Here is a 12,384-nt window from a genome sequence, read left to right on the forward strand (position 1 = left end):
AGATGCTTTGAAGTTTTCCAGAGATACCCATGAAGGAAGACACATCCAAATACCTAGACTACCCCCAAACTCCACCCTGGAACAGATGGCGAGGTTATAAATACAGAAGCATCTGGTAACCACTGGTATGAAAAAGCTGGCAAGCAGCAGCTTATTCTGTTCTATTAAATATTCCATAATTTGAACTATATTTAAACACGAGTTAAAAAGAAACAATCATTTTGTTCATATATAACATAATCCCAAAACACCTACATATTGTAACTGCTGTGTAGCTTGAGTATTACACTCTTGTCTACCAAAAGCACTTCTTTTAATTAAGCATTCAGCACTGTCTAAACTTAAATTAAAAGTGACTGCAAAGCAGGCAGTTCAGTAAAGTACAAAAGCATCATTTTAAGCGTGTGCTTTGTTGCACCAGACTACCAGACTCAAGGCTGCGAGTTTCCAGCACTTCAGCTCACCCTTGAGCCCACACAATTTGAGGGGCCTTGACAACCTGCCAGATTGCTGAGAGTGCTTGAAAAGACAGAAGACTCAGGGAACGCAGACTCCGCTCACAGAGACCTATGTGCTTAAACCAGCTGTTTCATTTGTCCCGGGGTTCAGTTACCACAATGTAAACAGGGGATAATTCTTCCTACATGACTGTCAGAAAAACAATCTGTTAGAAATTATAGTCAGCATATAGTAAAGAAGGCTGGTAAACATCTATACAGGTGGTTAAGAAAAAAACCCACCCTCAAAGCCCCAAACCAAAGTCAGACCTGAGCATGCACGCTACCCACGGTAACCCCAAATCCACATCCAAAACTCTATTTAAATAATCTTTTGGGACACTGCTCTGTGGTTCATTCTGTGAACTGAGTGAATCATCTGTGTTTGCTAAAAATCCAAAGCGATAGCATGCATAAAATGATCGTTCTGGATTAAAGTCACTTTGGGAAAAGACTGTAAAAGGCTGTCTGCTGGGATTGTGTTAGAAGGTCCGCTGGAGACCCCACCGTTGGATTTGGATGTGTGCAGAGAGCTTTTAAAAACGACTAAAGAGAGAAAGAAATACTCCTAGGAATTGGCTGATAAGGGAATCTTAAATTCCAGATATAGAAGGAAGAATAAATACTAACAGCAGGGCCCTGTAAGTCCGGGATGTAATAGCCGACAGACTTCTTCACAAAATAGGTTCTGAGCAAATGTGAGGTGATTCTGCTGTAGACTTTCAGCAAATAGTGAAGATGTTGTAATAAAAGCTGCTTGTGATCACTCAATTCAAGCCTGTTTTCCACAAATTGGTTCAGTTTAAGCAAAATAAAAGCAGGTCTGCAAGGTTTTCGATTTCAGAAAGAAAAGTTGAGGTAATTAAGGGAACTAGTTTGTGAAGCTGATGAGGTTGATGCCTGAAAGGCTCCAGTGAGAAGACCTTGAAACCAGAGAAGAAAAACCATCTGCCATTTGCATCCTGAATAGAGGAGGTGAATAAAAAGCACACGGAGGGAAGCAATGAGAACATGCTGGAGATTGAAGATAGTCACGGTCAAGCCCCCAGACTGAATACAGCTGCTGCCGTGCCGTTGAGTAACGAGGAGAGAACGTAGGGGCGAAGGTAGGTTGGGCTACAAGAAAGTCTGCCTGCAATTCCCCCAGCCAGGGGAAAGTCAACTGCGCTGCTCGGTGCGCTCTGTTCCGGGCTGCTGAAATGTCAAGTCCGCTAGCAAGGACTTCTAACAGGTCTACACAATCCCCTCAACTCAAATTTGGGAATTTTCATAATAAAAGCTTAGAAGTGCTGGAATGAACCTCCTCGTCCCACAGCCCGTGTTTGAAAGTGCCGATGTGCGTGTCTGATGTTCTCGTGTAATCACACGGCATCCCATCAATACCAGCCTGCTTCCACCAGCGTCCCTCCCAAATCATGGAGGCCTCTACGCAGAATATCTCTGCCTAAGGAAGGAGGGCGAGAGGTGGCAGCGCTCGGGGAAGTCACAGCCATCAACTGCAAACAAGACTTGAGAACAGAGTCTGAATCAAAACTTAAAAGGCACGGGAATACAGAGTGTAAAGTGCACCGTGAGATCAAAGTTACGTTGTGCTAAAATAGCTTGGCACCCATCTTTGATAAAACAACTGGTTTCTTTTGACAAAAAGGCAGTCGGTCTTATTTACTAGGATTTTAGCAAAGCGACAAGAAATCTGGGGACTATTAGTAAAGGGGGAAAATGGGGATCGATAAAGAGAACGGTGAGATCGATAATAAACACTAGTGTGCGTTAAGTGCTGCAGGTTTTTTAAAAAGCATCATTACAAAGTTAAATAATAATAAATAATTTTCATCATTTTGAGCACAATCTATTTCAAGGCCTAACTTTACTATAATGTACCAAAATTATTTAAATTAAAAAAATATATACATCTAAGCAGTACAGGCCTGCTGCCAAAATCGACCACTAAAACAGGGAAACAGTTGCCAGCTGCTGCTTTTTTCCCAGTGCAGAAAGGATGCTTCCGTCTTTCTGCAGTTCACTCAATTCAGTTATTACTGCATTAGAAACAGAGAAACCAACTCCAAGCCGAATCATTATGAAAATATTTCTTAAAATTAAAACCTTCTATGTATTTTCTCTTACCTGCAGGATTCTTAAGTGTATTTGCAAAAGCACAGGACCGGAAATCCTGAGTCTGATCCCTTAATACTGAAGTCAACCACATTGCGTAATCCCATTAATACATTTATCAGGCTCCATCTTCACAGTAATCAGGTTTTTAGCCCCTGTTACACAATTCCCATTAGAATGCTATTCAAGAACCTCCCTTGGTTTGAAGCCATTCTGCTCATTTCCAGCCTAAACTTATTCAGAGTCATTTGTTCTTGTGCCAGAATTGTCATTTAACTTAAATAACTCATCTCCCTCTCTGGTATTTACGCCAGTGTATTTATAGAGAAGGAATATAATTTTTCTCTGCCTCTTTTTGTCACTGGCTTACTGTCCAGGCTCCTTTAATCGTTTTGTGAACCAGCTTCTCTGTTCTCCAGATCATTTCTAGCAGACACCCTCCCCTGCACCTTTTACAGTTGAAATCAATCTTTCCCCTACATGGACAAGGAACGCAGAGTACATTTTAAACCATGCCTCACTAAATCCTGTTGCAGTGGCATTCACGTTTCCTTGTTGCCAGTGGAAATAACTTGGTTGACAAATGCGATCTCAGTGTGCATCTTTGTCATTGGGACATCAGAATTATCCTATGATCGATTAATACATCCCAGTTCCAACACAGAAGCCCCAACTTCCTATCAGAGCTTGCATTACAAGAGCTTGCATTTTCTTACAGGCAAGTAGTCCTCAAGTCATTCATTGTTCTGATGGGATATCCTATTTTTCCTCTTTTGATGACATCTCCAAATCCCATTAATTTCTGCTCTATCATTAGTTAATACATCGATTAACACTGGTCTTGAGACCAGTCCTCAAGGAACACTATTGCTAACTTGCCCTCCAATCCTTCTTCAGCCATCCTACCTGTGACTACCGGATTTATTGATGCAAAACAGCGAGCAAAATACTTCGGTTCCAGGTGATTGATTTAAACTGTCTCACTTTCTATTTTTTGCCTTTTTATTCTTAATGAAAAGCTGACTTTTGCTGGTGGAGAACAACAAAGGCATATTTCTCCGTAAATCAGGCCTTTGGCTAAATTGGAAAGCTGTCCTATTTTCACAGTTGGGCATTTGTAAAAATTAATAAACTATGCAAGTCAACACATTTTATGTTAAAAATGGTAAATGAAGTTTCTTAATGACTAGTCTGACTTTTTAATTGTACTTAGGATTTATGTCACAAATTTAAAAAACAATTAGAATGCAGGAAAAAAGCATGTAAAACTTGTAGTTAAATAAAATTAAGCTAAATGTGCTGAATACATAGTTTAAATTAAAACAAACTGTTTCATTGTACAAAGGAATTCTGCAGCCTATAAATAGAACCAATTTCTATCTATTCAGCATGTCTTCAGGTATTCAGAACTTGAAACAAAATTAATTTCTATTCTCATGCAAAGGAAGAGCTGATGCTCAAGTAAAATGAATTTGGCAAAAACTACTTCATTAAACGTTTTCTTTTAACCCAGATCACTTCTGCAGTTCAGTTGCCCATGTTGTTAGTAACACTTTTGTTAGCAGGACGAAGGAAGAGGAACATCAGCGATTAAAGGTGGGCAGAGAGGAGCAGGACTGCTTCTCTCACTGTAGTCCTGCCTAAAATGTTTGTGAAAGTACGTTCATGGGTGCGGTTTTGGGGCAGACTGAGCTGATGTAGCCTGTACTCTGTGCAGTCCTCTGGACTTCAGTGGGCAGCATCTTATGTTGGCACTGGTGATAGCAAGATTGCAGAGCAGGACCGTTCAAGGAGCTCATCAAAAACTAAGTCTGCCAAAGAAAGCGATTTCTCTTTTTTCCTATACGCAAACCCATACATTCAGCGCTGGGTGTGCAAACGCTGGCTTCTTTAGTTTGGTTACTACTCACAGATCTCCTTAACAGCAGATTAACAATCAAGTTGGTATGACTGTGGTTCTCAGCAAAGGTGGACGCGCGCTGCTTGGACCTGGTGGGAGAGAGGCCCGGGCACTCGCACAACCCCAAGCACACACACTGTCCTCCTCCCACTCCTCCTCTCCCTCCCTATAAATTCATGCCTACACGCACGAATTCCGCAGAAACACACAGTCTGACAACACCACATGAGTTTGAAATCTCATCAGCTACAGAACCAGGCAATTAAGCTTTTTATGGTGCAAGTGCAGAAAAGCAGAGGTGAATGAGAGAGGCAAACCAGAGAATAAACACGGAAATCACTCCAGCTGGTGCGGGGAAGGATTTGATCTAGCGCAATACATGCACTGCGATGGATCAGGAATTGTTGTCCCCAGTAACCATTACCTCAACCTGAGCCTTAGAAAGTTGCTTCAGCTTCCTTATTGGTAGAGGAACTAATGACATTCCCCAGGTCTTCTTCATCCACCAGTCCTGAAGTGCTTTGAGATCATCTAGCAGATGGCAATACTTGTGTATAATCAATACTAGTACTGGCTCCCAAGAGAGCAAGAACAAACAATAATTTGCCCTTCCAATTACAGCAATGTTCCACTAAAACCACTATGTATGTCGTGTTTTAAATTCAATCAAATTTAAAGATTAAGAAAAATCCTCCCTTTCTCCCACCAGTGACAGAACAATACTACTCTTTGCCTTTTTTTTTTAATTAAAAATTAGGTTGAACTTTAGGAGTATTATTGCACTTGAAGCAGTAGAAGCAGCTGAATAAAGTGCATCATAAAAAGATGCCACTGGGATCAGTTAAAGCCAACAAAATTGAAATCATTTAGAAGGAACGAAGCCAAAAACACAGAACCAGATTTAAACTTGGCGTATGCTGTGGCAGGAGGCCAGTGGAAGGAGAACTTGCTAGAGGAGTAACGAGAGGGAGGGCTCCCTGTTGCAGCCCACGGATCAGGTATGATGGGCCAGATAATCAAGTGTCATCAGCTGGCACAGCTGGGATGAGATCAATGAAGCAATACCATTTTCAACTTGCTGAGGCTCCGTTCTGGCGTATCTGAACTCAGCTGTAAAAAATTCTCATGATATTAAGCCATGCCATTAATAAACACTGAGCTGTTCGACACTGCTTGCCATCTTCAAAGAGCTGTAAAACCAATGACTAATCCTCACAACCACCTCCTTGGGTGCAGGAACTCTTTATAAAGATGGGAACAAAGGCAAGATGGTGAAGTCGTTGGCCACAGCTCCTAAAATGCAATTTTTAAAACCAGCCGAGCACAAGGCAGAAATTCAGGGCTGCCAGTCACACAGCCCCTTCACTGGGTAGAATTTCCCTTGCGTTGCTTTGACAGCAGAAGACATCTACAACCTAAAATATTTTCCCCCAAGCCTGAAACCACATATATAAAGTTAATTCTCAAGTGGGTGTAAGACTGATTGTGTATCTTCTCTGCACAGGCACGGAGTGGCAGAGCAGCAGAGGAAGTAAAATGGGTGAAGTGACTGTAAAATGGAGATCAACAGGAAGTTTTGGCCACTAACTTGCATTTCAGCTGATGTGGTTTAACCAAAAAGGAAAAAAAGCAGATGAGCCTACTCACTAGAAGGTCGGTAAAACACAGTTCCTAGATTCTCTTCTCCATCTCAGTTTTTCCTCCAGCAAATAAAATTACCTTAAAATTTACAAAAAAGCTATGAAAAAAAGTCAGGTTTGTAACAAACTCAGAGGAAAGATGATATGGACGTACAGAGCGTCTCCATTACTAATGCTCTGCTCAGCAGACATCTCCAGAGGAGACTAGAACTGAAAAAATATTTTAACAAAATGCCAGAAACAAGAATAAGTTACTAAAGGGAGAATAAACCAAACGCACTTGTGTTTCTAAGCACCTCAATAACGTTATCAATAAACCCAGATGCATCCTTTCCACAAATGCAGCAGCCACAATTGACTCAAATGGATGACACTTCTGTAATGTGCCTATTTGACTCTCAAGCTGAAGCAGATAAAAATTCAAAGATTGGACTTCCTCGGTATTTGTATGTTAATATCCACAGCTTTAGGGAAATTGTTGCGACTCAACCTGCAATTCATTCTCTGCAGTCAGTGACATTCAAGTATCTACCAGCAATTTTCATACTGCTCGCAGTACATCTTATAAGCTGTCATCAATCTGATGCATTATCTTTTTTGCAAAAAATCTGTCATGAGCACCAGGCAGGCTTCCCCATGGTTCAGATAGGCGGAAGTAGAGCTGACTCATCCTCTTTTTTTTCCCCTTTCATCCTGATTTGTATTGTCTCCTTTTCAATTTAGTTTTCCCATGTTACACAAGGAGAAGGGGTCTGGCTACACAGATGTGTAATGTATGTGTGTGTGCAAGGGGCAGCGAGAGAAAGAATGTGTTTTTAATCTCCACCTATTCCTCTTGCTAACAGCTCCTTTTGCTTCATCTCCTTGGAGGTATTTTATTATTAAAAACAAATGAATTCTCCTTTTCTTTTCCTTTTGTGGAAAGAAAACAATAGAACTTGTGAGAAACCCAGCTAGGAGGAAATGTTCACGACCTGGAGTCCTTGGACCTGCTGAAGTCTTTTGCTGTGTTTCTACAGAAAGCAGGCAAGCAGCTACACCTCCCACTGAGCCAAAGGCTTCTCCAACACCAGTCAGTTTCTACTAGGGCTAGTTTTGCCGGACTCACCACCGCATTTAATCTGAGAAGACACTTTACTGCAAATTGAGACTGCCATCCATGGGCCTGGGTCTGCCAGGGCAACAGAGGGACCACGCTCTGGCTCCAATTGATTCATCTCATGACCGAAACGGTTGGAAGATCTCTCCCTCGTGGGGACTGTCTGGTATCCACTCACGCAAGCTGGAGCTGCACCTCTCCCTGAGGCTCTGTAAGTACCTGAGCTATCCCTCGTGCCTGCCTGCCTGTTTTTCATGAACTTATGCAACCTTAATTACCCTTGCAGACCCGTATCTCTCTGTCAGGCTTGACTGAAACAGGCCGACAGGTTCAGAAGTTATTGGGGTGGCACAAACATTCATACACATGGGGTGATAAGAAACCTGGATGAGACTGAGTCTCATTTTGTAAGAAAACAACATGGATGATGATTGTAAGGGCAAAACAAGGGAGCGTCGTCACAGATCCAAGCAGAGATTCCACACAGTGAGTTATCCACAGTGAAGTAACCTAAAGATTTAGGTGTAGCCTCCTGGAAAAATCCATATTTGGATGTACACACAAATAGGCAAATGTCTAAAATACCACATTCGTAAAGAAACCTCTAGCCCAGCTTCCTTCTTCAAGACAGCTGAAGGGCTGCAGCAGCCAGCACTAGAATGACACTGCCAATGCCTCAGGGCAGCTGATGCCAGACAGGACCACCCATAGCAGAATCAGAGGTTGCACCAAGCTCCCAAACTGCTTCACCAATGAGTCTGGGGTCAGACTACAGAAACACGGAAAGAACAGAGCTGAGATGGACCTGAAAAAGCCTATCCCTTTACTCCAGGCTGCACAAAGTTTTACTTAAGTCATTTTTTTGCAGATGTCCATCTAAGGTTCTCCAGGATCTCCTCAGACTACGATTAAGTCAGGCTAAGGTCAGTGACAAACCATGTAGAGGAAAAGCTCTAACTCGTGACTCCCTTTAATTCTTTAAGCCCTCTCTTCTCACCACCACTGTGATTATGTTTTCTTTTTAAGAAGGCTTGGAAGAGTGATGAGACATACCACCTGAAGACTCGCTTTGACATCAAGATGCCCTGCAGTCATGAAATTGCCGTGCAGTTTTCATAGTCGCAAGGTTGACCTGGACAGTAAGGAAAGAGCACAGAAAGCAGCACTCCTACTTCAAGCTAGCACCAAGATGCAAGGAGTTGAGAGATTCACGTAAATTCAACAGCAAACACAGCCTCTTCTCAGGTAACAACCTACTTTGCACTCAAAAATTATGATTAATATTATGCATATTTCCTCATTAAGAGTTACAGGGTGAGAAGTTGTATTGGTGCATGCGACGGTTGCATGTACACAGCTACCAGACAGTGTCCCCGCCCTCCTCTCCCACAACTGGCACGGTGCAAGTCTTCCCGTGCACAAAGCGTGCAGATACAACAGAAAAAAACAGGGCTAACAGCAGTGCATGGCCGGCCCAGGCTCTCCTCCTGATGGGCCTACAAGGCAACATGAAACACAACAGAGCAACGAGCAAAAAAAGTCCTCAGGTGGCCAAAGATTCATTACAACAGGCAGAATTATTCCCTTCATCCTCTCTCCAGCCCCCACTTAATTGAGTAGCCTGGTAAATTGATGAATTACAGTTAAGTGATCTCGCTGTGATGCCTCTTGCTGATGAATGAAGAATACCCTGCCAGAGTCTCCTGATTTCAGGTGATGGATTTGAGCCCAGGCTGCAACACAATTCCTTCTGACTGACAAGCTCAGCTATTTTCACTCTTAATCTTGATATTATTTGATTGAATAAATCCAAGGTCGTAATTTCCTAGGTGGCTACAGTTGTTCAAAATACCACCAGCCCTCCAATTAGATTTAACTGCATCAAAAAAAAAGGTGAAGAATATTCATGTAAGAGCTAAGAATTCAGCTTTGTCACTGGGAAATACTTACACCCAAAACACCTCTTTGCTGGAGCATGAACAAGCAAGTTACATTTGTCATCTCACGGCCCAAAGCTCTTATCATCCAGCCCTCAAGCCTCAGGGACACAGACCCCTGGGGACTAACATTTCTCATGTTCAGTCACAGTCCAGAAGATTTTTTCTTTTTTCTGTCACAAGTTTGAGAGGAGGCAGCTTGGCTGAATCGGAGTGATTTGAAGACGTGGGAAGCAGGGAAAGGATTAATTTGCATCATTTTCTTTCAGCACATATAAACACTCTATAATAGAGGGGCACCTTAAAACCCCCACACTTGACCCTTACCAAACACTTTCAGGTTGCAACCTGATTTTTCCTTCCCATTTTCATCTCCTTCAAAAGGCACAAATGGGAACAAAAAACTTCTCCAACTTGGCTGCGCAGAACTTTCACACAGATCTCTGCACAGCATCAGCTGGATTGAAAGATGTGTCATGAGTGAAATATTCCATCGCTTTATTGTGCAAGCTCCTAATTATTAATGTCTAGGCTCCATACTTCTGCAGTGAGATTTCTGATGTAGCTTAGGGTGGTGGATTTGAACTAGTTTTTCCTCAAATCTACAGATGGGGAATCACAGAAATCTTTTTTATCCCAACTTCTGTAGTCTCCAGTGCAGAAAAACCCCAAGGAACAAACAAGCCCCTCCAAAGAGGAATCTGGCTGAAAATGATCCTTCTCTGCCTCCACCACAACAACAGTAGCGTAGCTGTCTTTTAAACAACTCCACACTGTCCCTTGGGAACAATACAGCCAGCTCTTTGCAAAATTTCACTGTTGTATCTGTTTTTAGGGGATATAAACTGCACCATTGCAAGTCTCCTTCCCTCCCACTGAAGCCTCCCAGACCGGGTCCAGAAGTGGGACTGGAGCAGGAACAGGACACAAATGGTCCCCTGAGATCAGGAGAAAGGAGGCAGCTAATGCAAAAGCCATCGGCTGCGCGAGGCTTTTGCAGAGGGAGCCAGAAGCTGTCCCCATCGAACAATAGAAGGAAACGCTGTCACTGAGCTGGCTGTGGTCTGTGCCTTCAAAAGCAGGAGCTGGGGATGGAAAAGTCTTGCAAGGGAGAAGCAGAAAACTTCTGGGGATAAAGGGTTTCACTTCCACATATAATTTTCACAGCAAACCAAAAGGAGAAAATTTTAAGTCTGGAAATTAGCTGATTTTGGAGGTAAATGCATGGTTGGAAGGTCAAATGAAGCTAATCCCCCTTCCTCCCCAAGAATAAGATACATCGGAAAAACCTGTTGAGGAAGCAACCAGTACCCAGATGAGTGGCACACGCTGCTCTTACTGGTCTAACAGGGGTTAACACCAACAGCCTGTGCTCCAGAAAACAGTAATATTTATATATTCATATATATGTGTGCATATAGATGTGCTGGATCACTTTTTCTGCAAACAGAAAAAAACCCCAAACATCTTTTGGCTCCAGGATGTAGGATTTAAAAAAATTATCTACACGTGCTATTGCAAGAGTTGCAATAAAATAAGCGCTGCTGGTGCCAGTGAGTTATAGGTGCTCACAACAGGCAGGATAATGGGATTTCACCGTGGTTTGTTTCCTCAGAGGTAACTGCACTCTTATCAGGAGATGCAGGATATGAGGCTCTGACACTTCTCTGCTCTGATTCATACACTGGAATAAAGCAGACATTTGATGGCATCTGCATTGCTGACTCAATCACGTATCTTCAGTGCTGATCTTGTTGGTGCCGGGAAAAAGGATTTGGGGGGGAGAGTGCTCTTCTTGCCTGCACGCAGCAGGCAACGCGGCCACGGCCTTGCTGGTTTGCTTCAGGGCCTCACCAGTGAAAGCAGGTAAATAAATAAAATAAATGCATTCCTGCCTCCATCCCACATCCACCAAAGCAAGGTTTTCAGCTGGTTTTCTCCACCCAAACTTGGCAAAGCAACTTAAAAAAAAAGAAATCCCAACTACTCCGCTTTTGGAATATATTTGACATGAAAAGAAAGTAAACCTTGCCCTGTCTTCTCCCTGCACTTTATTCCCAGCCAGCCTCAGAAAAAGGTGGAAGACAAACATTTTCTTGTTGAGGCTCATTCTACCTCCAAGTGGTTGTTTCCATGGTCTGGATTTTTTTTTTTTTTTTTTAAAATTTAAGCTCTGGCATGTCTAATTTTCTTCCTTTTGGGGAATAAACAAGAAGAGCAGCAGCCCAGCAGGTAATGAAAAGATTCTCCTCCAACTCTAAAAGTACAGAGTTGAGACCAAGGAGGTGACAAAGAAGATAAATTAACACTTTAGAGGATGCTAATCACAAGTGGGAGTGGTGCTTTCCAGCGGGCGGGCAGTTTTTGTCTCATCTCATGCTCTGGCAGCCCTCAGTGAACGTTCACAGCCCCACATGCCAGACCCACGCATGGGATTGCTGCTCGCATTCGCCTCCTGCCATGCCTTCACCACCCACAGCTGCAATGGATATAGCTCTTCAAGCCTCCTCCCTGCAGCCCCGTCGCAGAGTGAGAGGGGCTGTGACACTTTCCGCACTTAAAAGTGGGCGATTTAGCAAGAAAAACATCTGCAGCTGGATTTGTGGGTCTTCATCCCCATGGCACGACCCAGGTTGGGTTATCTTGTTTTGGACAAAGATGATACTGGAGAGGACTGGCTATGCCTCATGTCCCTCTTGGTATTTTATTCATCGAAGGTGCAAACAGGACCATGGCGTGGGTCAGACTAAAAGTCCTCTCCTCTGCTGTCCTGTCTCCGGTGGAGACACTGTGCAAGAACGAGGGCTTTCCCCTTGCACATCCTCCCAACTTGGCTCGCTTGAGCCCACGCAACTGACATACACGACGTCCATGCTGGCTCTGGGGACTGTTGGGATGAGCCAGGAGAAGAGCATCCCCACGGGCTGGTGAGGCAGCCGAGGCCACGCCAAGTCCCAACTCCCACCCTCCCGCCCGGCCCGCAGCAACAGCCCCACCAAAACCAAGACCCGAAGGAGCCGGAGGATTTACAGCAAACAAGAACAGGCCTGGGGTGGACGGCCTCAACGCCCTGTGCCAGGGCTAAGCCTCCTTTCCAGGGAAGTCGTGTCTCATCAAGCGCAAGCCTTGACTGAACGCTCTCCCAGGCTGAGGCATGCCGAAAGGCTCTTCCTGGTGCAGCTTGGCCGGTGACTAA

Source organism: Strix aluco, chromosome 3 (genome assembly GCF_031877795.1).
Source record: "Strix aluco isolate bStrAlu1 chromosome 3, bStrAlu1.hap1, whole genome shotgun sequence".
Lineage (NCBI taxonomy): Eukaryota > Metazoa > Chordata > Aves > Strigiformes > Strigidae > Strix > Strix aluco.